Below are 14566 nucleotides of genomic sequence, written 5' to 3'. Positions count from 1 at the left end.
TGTTTGCTTTTTTTTGCAACAGCATCACACTGTTGACTCATATTTAGCTTGTGGTCCACTATAACCCCTAGATCCCTTTCTGCCGTACTCCTTCCTAGACAGTCTCTTCCCATTCTGTATGTGTGAAACTGATTTTTTCTTCCTAAGTGGAGCACTTTGCATTTGTCTTTGTTAAACTTCATCCTGTTTAACTCAGACCATTTCTCCAATTTGTCCAGATCATTTTGAATTATGACCCTGTCCTCCAAAGCAGTTGCAATCCCTCCCAGTTTGGTATCATCCGCAAACTTAATAAGCGTACTTTCTATGCCAATATCTAAGTCGTTAATAAAGATATTGAACAGAGCCGGTCCCAAAACAGACCCCTGCAGAACCCTACTCGTTATGCCTTTCCAGCAGGATTGGGAACCATTAATAACAACTCTCTGAGTACGGTTATCCAACCAGTTATGCACCCACTTTATAGTAGCCCCATCTAAATTGTATTTGCCTAGTTTATCGATAAGAATATCATGCGAGACCGTATCAAATGCCTTACTAAAGTCTAGGTATACCACATCCACAGCTTCTCCCTTATCCACAAGGCTTGTTATCCTATCGAAAAAGCTATCAGATTGGTTTGACATGATTTGTTCTTTACAAATCCATGCTGGCTATTCCCTATCACCTTACCACCTTCCAAGTGTTTGCAGATGATTTCCTTAATTACTTGCTCCATTATCTTCCCTGGCACAGAAGTTAAACTAACTGGTCTGTAGTTTCCTGGGTTGTTTTTATTTCCCTTTTTATAGATGGGCACTATATTTGCCCTTTTCCAGTCTTCTGGAATCTCTCCCGTCTCCCATGATTTTCCAAAGATAATAGCTAGAGGCTCAGATACCTCCTCTATTAGCTCCTTGAGTATTCTAGGATGCATTTCATCAGGCCCTGGTGACTTGCAGGCATCTAACTTTTCTAAGTGATTTTTAACTTGTTCTTTTTATACAAAGCAAAACAAACTCTATATCCAAGTTTCTCTGGTTCACACTGAACTTAAGTGGTTATGTGCCATGGTCTGGGCCAACAATCAGTCTCCAGAGAGAAAGATTAACTGGCACTCTGAATTGTGGAGTTAAAGTTGTGTAAAATATACTGAATCTGAGAAGCCAAATAGTGTATTGAATTAAAAAAAAAAAAAAAAAAAAGTGCCTACGTACCACTCATGTTGAAAATATAATACTTTTAAAATCAATTCTAGCATTCTGATTATAATATTGGAAACTCGGGGGCAGATAGTCATCAAGTATAAATTGTTTATAGCTCCACTGAGGTCATGAATTTGGAACTATGACAATTATGACCCTATAACAACTTACATCAGATGAAGCGCTGCCTCAAACAGATTAGTATTAGCATGGGAGACAGAAAATGGGGTAACTTGGATTATTGCCTACAATAATTTTACCAGTAAGCATCATAGATGAATCCATGTTTGAAGGGTTTAGGGATTTTGAATATTTTAATCAGACTGTTAATTCAGTTTACATTTGTTTTATATGTTAGAAGCATAACTATCCTTAGCATTGGTCAGTAAAACAATCATTCAGCTAACTTGGCTCTTTAGCTGCAAAATTGTGCAAGTGAGGGTATGTCTACACTACGGGAGTAATCCGAATTTACAGAATTCGAATTTTGGAAAACGATTGTATAAAGTCGAATGTATGCGGACACACTAAGCACATTAATTCGGCGGTGTGTGTCCATGTACCGGGGCTAGCGTCGATTTCCGGAGCGTTGCATTGTGGGTAGCTATCCCATAGTTCCCGCAGTCTCCTCCGCCCATTGGATTTCTGGGTTGAGATCCCAATGCCTGATGGGGCCAAAAACATTGTCGCGGGTGGTTCTGGGTACATCGTCCCCCTCTCTCCAGGAAAGCAACGGCAGACAACCGTTTCGCGCCTTTTTCCTGGGTGAACAGTGCAGACACCATACCATGGCAAGCATGGAGCCCGCTCAGCTCAAGACAGCAGTCATCAACATTGTAGACACCTCGCGCGTTATCGTGCAGTTTATGCTGAACCAGAACCTGCAAAACCAGGCGGGGAGTAGGCGGCTACGGCAGCGCGGCGGCGAGAGTGATTAGGACATGGAATTCTATCAAACCGCGGGCCCCGGCGCTTTGGAGATCATGCTGTTAATGGGGCAGGTTCTAGCCGTGGAACGCCGATTCTGGGCCCGGGAAACAAGCACAGACTGGTGGGACCGCATAGTGTTGCGGGTGTGGGACGATTCCCAGTGGCTGCGAAACTTTCGCATGCGTAAATGCACTTTCATGGAACTTTGACTTGCTTTCCCCTGCCCTGAAGTGCCAGAATACCAAGATGAGAGCAGCCCTCACAGTTGAGAAGCGACTGGCGATAGCCCTGTGGAAGCTTGCAACGCCAGATAGCTACCGGTCAGTCGGGAATCAATTTGGAGTGGGCAAATCTCCTGTGGGGGCTGCTGTGATGCAAGTAGCCAAAGCAATCACTGAGCTGCTGCTATGAAAGGTAGTGACTCTGGGAAATGTGCAGGTCATAGTGGATGGCTTTGCTGCAATGGGATTCCCTAACTGTGGTAGGGCGATAGGGATATTGGTTCCATCTATCTTGGCACCGGAGCACCAGGGTACCCAGTACATAAACCGCAAGGGGTACTTTTCAATGGTGCTGCAAGCACTGGTGGATCACAAGGGACGTTTCACCAACATCAACGTGGGATGGCCGGGAAGGGTTCATGACGCTCGTGTCTTCAGGAACACTACTCTGTTTAAACGGCTGCAGCAAGGGACTTACTTCCCGGACCAGAAAATAACCGTTGGGGATGTTGAAATGCCTATAGTTATCCTTGGGGACCCAGCCTACCCCTTAATGCCATGGCTCATGAAGCCATACACAGGCAGCCTGGACAGTAGTCAGGAGCTGTTCAACTACAGGCTGAGCAAGTGCAGAATGGTGGTAGAATGTGCATTTGGATGTTTAAAAGGTCGCTGGAGCTCGTTACTGACTCGGTCAGACCTCAGCCAAACCAATATCCCCATTGTTATTGCTGCTTGCTGTGTGCTCCACAATCTCTGTGAGAGTAAGGGGGAGACCTTTAAGGCGGGGTGGGAGGCTGAGGCAAATCGCCTGGCTGCTGATTATGTGCAGCCAGACACCAGGGCGATTAGAAGATCACACCAGGAAGCGCTGCGCATCAGTGAAGCTTTGAAAACCAGTTTCATGACTGGCCAGGCTACGGTGTGAAAGTTCTGTTTGTTGAAAACCCGCCCCCTTGATTGACTCATTGCCTGTGAGCAAACCACCCTCCCCCCTCCAATCACAGCTTGCTTTCAAAGGAAATAAAGTCACTATCGTTTAAAAATCATGTATTCTTTATTAATTGATTATAAACATAGGGAGAGAACTGACAAGGTAGCCTGGGTGGGGTTTGGGAGGAGGATAGGAGGGAAGGAAAAGGCCACTAAAAAAATTCAATATAATGACAGCCTTTTGGTTGGACTGTCCACTGGGGTGGACTGGGAGGGTGCACGGAGCCTCCCCCCCCCACACGTTCTTACACGTCTGGGTGAGGAGGCTATGGAACATGGTGAGGGGGGAGGGAGGTTATACAGCGGCTGCAGCGGCACTCTGTGATCCTGCTGCCGTTCCTGAAGCTCCACCAGACGGCGGAGTATGTCCGTTTGATCACGCAGCAGCCCTAGTGTTGCAGCCTGCCACCTCTCATCTTGAGCGTCCCTCATGACCTCACGTTCACTGGCATCTTTCCTGTACTTTGATACCGTGTCCTTCCACTCATTCAAATGAGCTCTTTCATTGTGGGTGGATTCCATGATTTCCGAGAACATCTCGTCTCACGTCCTCTTTTTCTGCCACCTTATCTGAGATAGCCTTCGGGACGGAGGAGGGAGGCTTGAAAAATTTGCAGCTGCTGAGGGAGGGGAAAAAAGGAGAGAAGTTTTTAAAAAGATACATTTTACAGAACAATGCTTATACTCTTTCACGGTGAACAACACTATTCACATTACATGGCACACGTGATTTCAGTGCAAGGTTGCATTTTGCATCTTAATATTGAGTGCCTGTGGCTTTGGTGTTTGAGATCACAGACACAGGTCCGGGCAACAGACTTCGGCTTGCATGCGGCCATGGTAAGCCATTGTCTTTCGGCTTCTGCACCCTCCTTTCCCACATACCAAAAAAAGCCCGTTGAGTGCTGCGGTTTTCCTGTTAACCTTCAGCAGCAGAAACCAAACTACCCCCCCCCCCCGCCATGAATTCTCTGGGATGATCGCTTTACCCCTCCCCCCACCACGTGGCTGGTATCAGGGAAGATCCTTGCTAGCCAAATGCGAAAAGCTCAGCGCCAATTCCCCCCCCACGCTTGGCTAACTGCAGGGAAGGATTTCTTTTCAGCCACAGGCAAACAGCCCAGTAGGAAGGGCCACCTCTGTCCCCTTAATTAAATTCCCATATTTCAACCAGGTTACCATGAGCGATATCACTTTCCTGAGGATTACACAGCAAGATAAAGAACGGATGTTGCTTGAATGCCAGCAAACACCGGGACCATACGCTGCTAGGCTTTGTCATGCAATGATACCAGTTTACTTGCTACTAGCATGGTGTGGTCAAGTGTCCTACCATGGAGGACGGAATAAAGCGGCACTGCCCAGAAACCTTGTGGAAAGGCTTTTGGAGTACCTCCAGGAGAGCTTCATGGAGATGTCCCTGGAGGATTTCTGCTCCATCCCCAGACACGTTAACAGACTTTTCCAGTAGCTGTACTGGCCGCGAATGCATCCCAAGTCCTCCGGGCAAAGTAATCATTAAAAAACGCTTACTTTTAAACCATGTTTTATATTTTAAAAGGTAAACTCACCTGAGGTCCCTTCCATGGGGTCATGGTCTTGGGTACTGCCTTGGGAGGGTTGGGAGGGTACTTCAATCAGGCTGAGAAAAAGATCCTGGCTGTTGGGGAGAACGGAGTGCTGTGTGCTCTCCGCAAGCTCGTCCTCCTCCTCCTCCTCTTCCCCATCCGCAGAATCCTCAGGTGTGGCTGAGATTACCCCCGCCTCAGAATCCACGGTCAGAGGTGGGGTAGTGGTGGCAGCCCCCCCAAGAATTGCATGCAGCTCAGCGTAGAAGCAGCATGTCTGCGGCTCTGACCTGGAGCGACCATTTGCCTCCTTTGTTTTTTGATAGGCTTGTCTGAGTTCCTTAACTTTCACGCGGCACTGATCTGAGTCCCTATTGTGGCCTCTCTCCATCATGCTCTTGGAGATTTTTTCAAAAGTTTTGGCATTTCGTCTTTTCGAACGTAGTTCTGCTAGCACTGAATCCTTTCCCCATATAGCGATCAGATCCAGTACCTCCTGTACGGTCCATGCTGGTGCTCTTTTTCGATTATCGGACTGCATGGTTACCTGTGCTGATGAGCTCTCTGTGGTCACCTGTGCTTTCCATGCTGGGCAAACAGGAAATGAAATTCAAAAGTTAGCGGGGCTTTTCCTGTCTACCTGGCCAGTGCATCTGAGTTCAGATTACTGTCCAGAGCGGTCACAATGGTGCACTGTGGGATAGCTCCCGGAGGTCAATACCGTCGAATTGCGGCCACACTAACCCTAATTCGAAATGGCAATATCGATTTCGGCGCTACTCCCCTAGTTGGGGAGGAGTACAAAAATCAATTTTAAGAGCCCTTTATTTCAAAATAAATGGCTTCGTTGTGTGGACGGGTGCAGGGTTAATTCGATTTAACGCTGCTAAATTCGAATTAAACTCATAATGTAGACCAGACCTGAGAGAATGTTTGTAAAGTGCTTTTACATCTTTAGGTAAAAAGTTCTAGGTATAAGAATGAAGCAAAATTCTTTTATACTCAATCTATTGCCTGAGCAGATTCCAAATTGATTAAGGATATCAGAAATCCATACTGTTGGCTATTGGTATATAAAGTGAGATCTGCATGTTACCAGTCTGAATACCTGTCCTCAATTAACCCATGGCGGCTTTTTTTTGCGCTTCGGCAGTTTGAGCGGCTTTTTTTTTTTTTTTTTGGCTTGGGGTGGCAAAAATGGTAGAGCTGGCCCTGGCATCTGTGGAGATAGAGAGTTCATCTGTCTCGCATAATTTTGTATTTTCCCGCATAAAAAACATTTTGCCTACGTCCCGCAGTTCCACCTTTCACACTAGAGGCCGCTGTGGCGCCAGAACAACCAGCTGCATTCATGAACCACAGCGGCCTCTGGTGGGCAAAAGCGGGAACTGCAGCACTTAGGCAAAATGTTTTTTATGCGAGAAAATACAAAATTCTATGCCAGTGCTGCAGAATTCCCCCAGGAGTAGAAGTTCATCATAGCACCCTGCCCGCAGAGCCAGGTTAGGACAGAGTGGGGCACACAAGACTGCTGGGGGGGGGTGTCACAGACTGGGGTTCAGAATGGCTAGTGGGGGGGAAAGACTGGAGCATGGGCTCAGGAGCTAGTGGGGTTACTGGTTGAGCCTGGGGATGGGGGGCTGCAGAGACCCGTGGGGATGAGGGGTGCGGGGACAGGGGCAGACGTGCCTGACTGAATGGGGGAGGTTTGGGGTCAGCCAGGGTCTGTATGGGGGAGGCATCCCAACACCCTAACAATCCCCCCCCCCAAGAAAAATCTCCCACCCACATCCAACATCCTCCAGCTTCACTCCTAGGCTCCTTCCCTCTCCCTCAGCTCCTCTGTTACCCCTGACTCCCCCAAGCCTTTGCACTGCTTTTGACAGGTGCAGAAAATACAGTTTTGTATTGTAATTTAAATGAATTACACAACGTTCTGTATTAACATACCTAGTAAGGAACCTATTTGTCAAAAAAAAATAATCAATTTTTATCATCTGTATTGTTACAGACATACTTGCTGACAGATATTTTGAATAAATTACCAAAATAATTGTAACTGGCAAGATTATATTGTGTTATTTTGACAAATAAAATACACAGAGTTTTGCAGAATTTTCAAATATGTGCAGAATTTAATTTTTTGGTGCAGAATTCCCCCAGGAGTACTGCAGTGTAGACATTTGGGCTCAGTGAGGTTCCTAGAGTCAAAGCTCAAGCTCAAACATCTACACTGCAGTTAAACAGCCCTTTAGCCTGAGCCCTCTAAGCCCGAGTCAGCTGCCACAGGCCAGCTGCAGGTATTTAATTGCAGTGTAGACATATCTAAGAGCCATTGTGACAGAGTGTGAGTAGCCTAAGGCTGACTCACCACTCTGTGCACTTGGTAAGTGTCCCCACATGAGCAGAAGTGACAAGATAATTGAATAAGTACCAGCTGATTAACCAGTCAACAAGGGGATTCAGCTCATCAGCTGAGGATGTCAGAGAGAGACAAGAGAGGTGGAAAGCTAGAGGGAAAGGCACATGAGCCCAGCATCTCAGAGAGGTGTGATGTCTCTTCCCCTCCTGCCCTGTGCCGTGGTAGTAGGTAAAGGCTTGGTGAAAAACCTTATGCCGCAAGGAACATTGTAAATAAAGCACATAGCGTTGAACTTGCCAGTGGTGTGCATGAAGACTGTGTGCAGTAAGGAATCCAAGATGAGAGAACCCTGCCCCAGCCCTGTCACTGACAGTCATGGACATTTTAAAGTGACACCTCACAGCTGGGGTTGCCAAAATTCCAGAAAACTGAACACCCCTGCCCTGCCCTCACCCCTTTCTGAGGCCCCGCCCCCACTCAGTCCATCCCTCCGTCACTTGCTCTCCCCCACATGCTCATTTTCACCGCAAAGCTCAACAGGCACCAGGAGAAGACCAGGAGCTGCAACAGTTTGAATATGGGAGATGGAATGTGTGATTCAGATACCCTTCACCTCACCAGGGAGAGATTTTAAACACTACTAGAAAATTAAACTTTTTAAACTTCTTCTGAAGTGTAAAGAAGATACAATATAAACCAAAAGCAGTTTTAATGAGTGCGCCAATTGAAACACTTAAATTTATACTTCTGGCTTTTTTTGCCCCATCATGCATGTATTAAGTCCAATAACTTGTTAAATAGTTTGTTTGGTTAAAGCAGGGGTCGGAAGTGGTGTGCCAAGTCTTCATTTGTTCACTGTAATTTAAGGTTTCACGTGCCAGTAATACATTTTACCTTTACAGGGGCTGGCAGATGGAACCCCAGACTGGCAGCGGGCTGAGCAGGGCCAGTGGTGGGGACCCCGGCTGGCAGGGGCCAGCGAATGGAACTGCCAGCCGGGGTCCTGGCCGCCAGCCCTGCTCAGCCCGCTGCCAGTCTGGTGTTCCGTCCGCCGGCCCCTGCCAGCTGGGGTCCTGGCCGCCAGCCCCGCTCAGCCCACTGCTGGCCTGGGGTTCCATCCATCCAGGCCGGCAGTAGGCTGAGCGGGGCCGGCAGCTGGGACCCTGGCTGGCAGGGGGCCGGCGGACGGAACCCCACTGAAGTGCCACTGAAAATCAGCTAGTGTGGCACTCCAGAGTGCCACTGAAAATCAGCTAGTGTGCCACCTTTGGCATGCGTGCCATAGGTTGCCAGCCCCTGGGCTAAAGCATATGTTCCAGAAGTGCATCTAGTCTTGATTTAAAGACCTTATGAGATGGAGAACCCACCACTTCCCATTGTAATTTGTTCCAATTGTTAATCACGCTCACTGATAAAAGTGTGTGCCTTATTTCTAATTTGATTTTTTTCTGGCTTCATCTTCCAGACTTTTTTTATGCCTTTCTCTGCTAAATTAAGGAGCCCTGTAGTATCTGATATTATTTCCCCATGAAGCTACTTCTACACCATAATCAAGTCACCTCTCAGACTTCTTTTTGATAAACTAAACATATTGAGCTCTTTAAGCCTCTCACAGTAAAGCCTCTCACATTTTCTCTAGTCCTCAAATTATCTTTGTGGCTCTCTTCTACCCCCTCTCCAATTTTTCAACATCCTATTTAAAATGTAGACACCAGAAATAGTTACAGTATTCCAGTATTTGTTTCACCAGTGCCATATACATATACTCCTACATGTTAGTGTTGCTCTCGAGAATGGATGAATAATAAAAGGGTGAATAGGTCAAAGTGAATTTAAGCTTCAAATGCAGGTGATTAAGACAGCTAGTAAGAATATAACTTGTAAAATTGATCCCCAATTTCTGTTTTACTTTCTCGGGGGTTAATGGGTAATCCAAAAGGGAAACTAAGAATCTGCTCCACCCTTAGCTCTATTTTCTTAATAACTTGTCAGATATTGCTCTTGACAAGTAGAAAACCTGATTTGCTTATGTCACATCATCTGTATAAATGTTTTGTATAATGCAACATTGAACAGAATTGTTGCACCAATCTATGAGAAAATGGACTACAGTTCACATTTGTTAGTGGTGGTAACTTGTGGAAATGATAAACCAGTAAATATATATTTATTTCATAAATGCCTATATTGTAATTTTGTGTGTGGAATTAGGACCACCAATTATGACAGCTGCAATGGGTTCATTAAAGGCCCACTCCCTGAAGCCCAAATACAAATCCATAGAGCACAACCACAGAAATGCACACCTGTCCAGATACCTATAAAAATAAATCTGTAGAAACTGACACCCACACCTACATGCAGATACACACGTGTATTCATGTGTACACCTCTAGCATGCACTAACACATATACTTCCACAATATTTATGATTACGATTGTTGTTTATAGACCCCAACTAAGATCAGGGCTCCAGGGTAGTAGGTGCTGGACATACACATAAAAAGAGAGTCTGCAATAAAGAGCTTATAATGTAGCTAGACAAAGGTGGGGAGAAATCTATGACACATTGGCTTTTCTGCAATTACTAGTCAACAACATTCACCTTTTAAGAAATAATACATTTCTTTTAGAGTTCCCTTCTCTTTTAAAAACTTATGAAATGAATACACACATTTTATGTCATCAATTTTTGTGTGTGCAAGCCAGCAAAAGGAATAAAAGTCAGAGTTAGGCTGCAAATTTTATTCACACAGGTATACACACACATGCGGCAATACAAGCACCTCCCTACACAAAGACACACAGTCTCTTACACACACAATGCATGCATGCATACATTTGCCTACAGAGACACTTTTTCATACACTTTTCTGGGGGCTGCCTAAATCACCCAGCCAGGAAGGGAGGACGGTGGGCTGGAGGGGAAAAGGTGGGGGTTGGAGGAGAGAGGATGGGGAGGGAAAGAGGCCAAGGATGAGAGCAGGGTGGGGGCGAGAGGGGGCAGTGAAGGAGAGAGGAGGGGTGGGGGGGAATATATGGGGTGGATGGGGATTAAGGGGGAGGCAGAAGGCTACAAGTGCATGAGGATGTTGGGGGCACAAGGTGTATAGGGACATAATGGGAGTGCAGCAGTGTATGGAGGTGAATGGGGTGCAGGGGTGTGGGGGGTGACAGACATGGGGGTGGCGGCTCTGGGAGGTGGAGAGGATGGGTGGGAGAGCGCTGTAAGGGGTACAGAGCTGGGATGGGTAGGTGTGGGGGGCAGGATGGGATTGGATAGGGGAGGGATGCAATGACAGGGGGATGAGGGTGCGGGGGGTTTGGGACAGGGAGGGATGCAGTGAGGAGGATGGGGGTGCAGCCCCATTCCCAGCACTTGGAGACGGGGATACACATACCTCCAACTCCTGGGTGCTACCAACCGGGCATGTCATAACTATAAAGGGAAGGGTAACAGCCCTCCTGTGTACAATACTATAAAATCCCTCCTGGCCAGAGAAACCAAAATCCTTTAACCTGTAAAGGGTTAAGAAGCTCAGGTAACCTGGCTGACACCTGACCCAAAGGACCAATAAGGGGATAAGATACTTTCAAATCTTGGTGGGGGGGAAGGCTTTTGTTTGTGCTCTTTCTTTTGGGGGTTGTTCGCTCTTGGGACTAAGAGGGACCAGACATCAATCCATGCTCTCCAAATCTTCTGAACAAGTCTCTCATATTTCAAACTTGTAAGTAACAGCCAGGCAAGGTGTGTTAGGTTTATCTTTGTTTTCTCAGCTTGTAAATTTACCTTTTGCTAGAGTGTTTATCTCGGTTTGCTGTAACTTTGAACTTAAGGCTAGAGGGGGTTCCTCTGGGCTCTTTGAATCTGATTACCCTGTAAAGTTATTTTCCATCCTGATTTTACAGAGATGATTTTTACCTTTTCTTTAATTAAAAGCCTTCTTTTTTAAGAACCTGATTGATTTTTCCTTGTTTTAAGATCCAAGGGGTTGGATCTGGACTTGCAGTTGCACATAGAATGTGGACCAGTTCATAAATTTGTAACATCACCTTCCTCCAGGCAAATATTAAATATATTCGCCTACTGTGTTAGGTAATAATATATAATATGTTCCCTTCTTTGATTTAAATATAAATTGAAATATACATTATACTAATTATAGCATTCCATTATTTCAGAGATCTCTTTCCATTTTTTATCTAACGTAAAAAATGAATAAAGAGACCGGTAAGGCTGGTGAGAAGAGGAAGTAGGAGTAGACAAAGATCCGTCCACGTCGAAACGAAAACAACGGGATAGCACCTCCGACAGAGTATTGAAGACTCGGGGTGAACTTCCACCAAAAGAGAAGCCATCTACTTTCAAAAAAGCCTTTCAAGACTCGTGGCTTCAAGAAGGTAAATACAAAGACTGGCAGCAGAAAGTAGAAAACAATCGTTTTTTAGCTTATTGCAAATGTTGTGATGTAAAAATCCAGGCAGGTACTAGTGAGTTAGATAAGCACGCTAATGGTAAAAAACAAAAGGTTGAGACAGTATCTAATACAAAGAAAATTGATCATATGTTTAATAAACAAGATAGTGAAATTAAAAAAAGCACAAAAATTTGAAGAGCAAGTTAAAAATGCAGAGATTAGAAAGGCCTGTTACTTTTCTGAACACAATGTCAGTATTCAATCTGTAGAACACTTGACTGAAGTACACCTCTACCCCGATATAACGCGACCTGATATAACACAAATTCGGATATAACGCAGTAAAGCAGCGCTCGGGGGAGGGGGGGGGACAGGACTGCGCACTCCGGTGGATCAAAGCAAGTTCGATATAACGCGGTTTCACCTATAACGCGGTAAGGTTTTTTGGCTCCCGAGGACAGCGTTATATCAGGGTAGAGGTGTAGTTAAAAAATGTTTCCCTGATTCCAAAATTGCTGAGGCTGTAACATTAAAGAAAGATAAATGTACCGCTATAATTAGCAATGTTTTGGTGCAAACTGAGACTGAGGAACTTGTAGAAAAATTGAAAGTTAATGAATTTAGATTATTCAGGTCAATTCATGTTTGCAAATATATCTGAACTGGCTAAAAAGGTTTTCACATTACCGCATTCAAATGCAGCATGTGAAAGAATTTTTTCCATGCTAACTGACATAAAAACCAAAAAAAGAAACTGTATGACAACCAAAACACTCAATTCTAGTGTAGTTATAAGGTCAGCTTTGAAAGCAAAGCAAGAGAAATGTTCTAATTTTGTAATTACTATTAAGCACTTGTATTTACATTGTAAAAATATGTACAGTAAAAATGACCGTGATAAAACTAGTAAAAATATTAATGATGGTAATGATGTTCCTAGTGACGACTCAGACCATGAGTCAGAAAATGGATAAAACTCAGAGATTATAATAAGGAAAATTATATAAAAGAGTGTTACTTGTTCTGTTTGCTTTTTTTATCTTATTTTATAATCATATGTTTACTTTTTATTTTTTCAAAGTAACTTTGATGTACAGTACACTGCAGGGCCCATGCTGTACTTATTAATACTTTTGTATTGTAATAATTTAGGGAAATTTGTGTAAAATACATTGTTTTCTATCATTTCAATCCTACTCCTCATGTGTTAAATATTTCATTTACTGTATAAGTAACAAGTTTAAAATTGAAAAACATGTCTATACGTATAAAAATTATAATAAATGTGAAATATCTCGAACAAATAAGAATAATTTGGATACAATATATATTATATAGTTATTAAAAACACACATTATGTTCCTTTGAGATTTTGAAATAAAAAACTTATCTGGGAATTTTTCACCAGATTTGGGAAATTTTTAGCGCTAGGTTGGGAAAAGTTGGCATCACAATATAGAAGCACTGACATGGAGCTGCTTGCACACCTCCGCCTAGGAGCCGGATCTGCTGCCAGCTGCTTCTGCAGCACAGCACGGTCCACGGTACCAGGACAGGCAGGAAACCAGCCTTAGCACCCCCTGCGCTGCTGACCAGGAGCTGCCCAAGGTAACCTCGTGCCCCAGCCCTGAGGCCCCCCAACCCCACAGCCCCTGCCTGCACCCCCAACCCCACCCCAGAGCCTGCACCCCCAGCCCATAGCCCTGACCCCCTCCCACGCCCCAACCCCCTGCCCCAGCCCTGAGCACCCCCAAACCCAGAGCCCCTCATTCCCAGCCCCACCCCACAGCCCTCACCCCAACCCTCTGCCCCAGCCCTGAGCTCCTCCAAAACCCCAAACCCCTCATCCCCAGCTCCATTGGGTCACAGGCATCAATTTTCTTCAACTGGGTCACCAGAAAAAAAGTTTGAAAACCATTGCCCTAGACACCCCACCCACATTGTGCAAGCAAGTCTACACAACAAAAAGACAGACAGTCATTGGCCCAAAGGATTTACAATTTAAACTAAAACAGATAAAGATAATTCATAGTTTATCTTTAGGAGTATGATCCTAAGAGACAGCGAGGAAAGCTTGACTTATGCACCAGCAGTTCCATCTTTGCAAGATCAGGGCCTTAACTGTTTAAGCTAATTGGAATTAAAAGTGCAAAGCAATGCTTACGATTGGGCCTGGTAACTCCACATACTAACAACACCCTGCTGTTCCCTTCTACGTGGAGCTGTGGGGCATGAGTCAGGGAAATACAATAAAATGTAGGGACATGAAAGAATAAAATAAATAAAATAACTTTAAGTCTGTGTTTTTTATTGCTTTTTCTTCTCCATTTTTCTTCTTCCACCTACAGCTTCCATTCTCACCCTCCTGTTCCCTGTGTTCATCGGGTACGATCTTGTTTCTATCATTTGTAGTTCTTTCTTTGAAAAAAAACAAAAACAAAAACCAAGTTTTCTCTTATTCCCTAAATGCAGCCCTGGTTCTCTAATGACTTATCTACACACACAAGTTGTAACAGTTTCACATAAATTGGTTTAAAAACCAATTCAGTCAAATCAGCACAAACCCATCGGTGGGCACATTTACATTGGTTTAAAACTGGTGATACTGGATTAGCTTGTAAGGTGCAAGCTAAACTGCTACAAGTAAAGTTTAAATCTGTTTAAGAGCAACCACGTGAAAAGTTGCAGCAGTTTACCTCACTGTGTTTAACACAAGAATGCCCTACTGGATCAGACCAAAGGTCCATCTAGCCCAGTCAGGGTGACCAGACAGCAAGTGTGAAAAATCGAGACACAGGGTGGGGGGTAATAAGAGCCTATATAAGAAAAAGCCCCAAATATCAGGACTGTCCCTATAAAATCGGGACATCTGGTCACCCTAAGCCCAGTA

This window comes from Terrapene carolina, unplaced genomic scaffold, assembly GCF_002925995.2.
Source record: "Terrapene carolina triunguis isolate 2854851 unplaced genomic scaffold, T_m_triunguis-2.0 Scaffold89, whole genome shotgun sequence".
In the NCBI taxonomy this organism is placed as follows: Eukaryota; Metazoa; Chordata; order Testudines; family Emydidae; genus Terrapene; species Terrapene triunguis.
Note: the sequence above shows the minus strand (reverse complement) of the source record.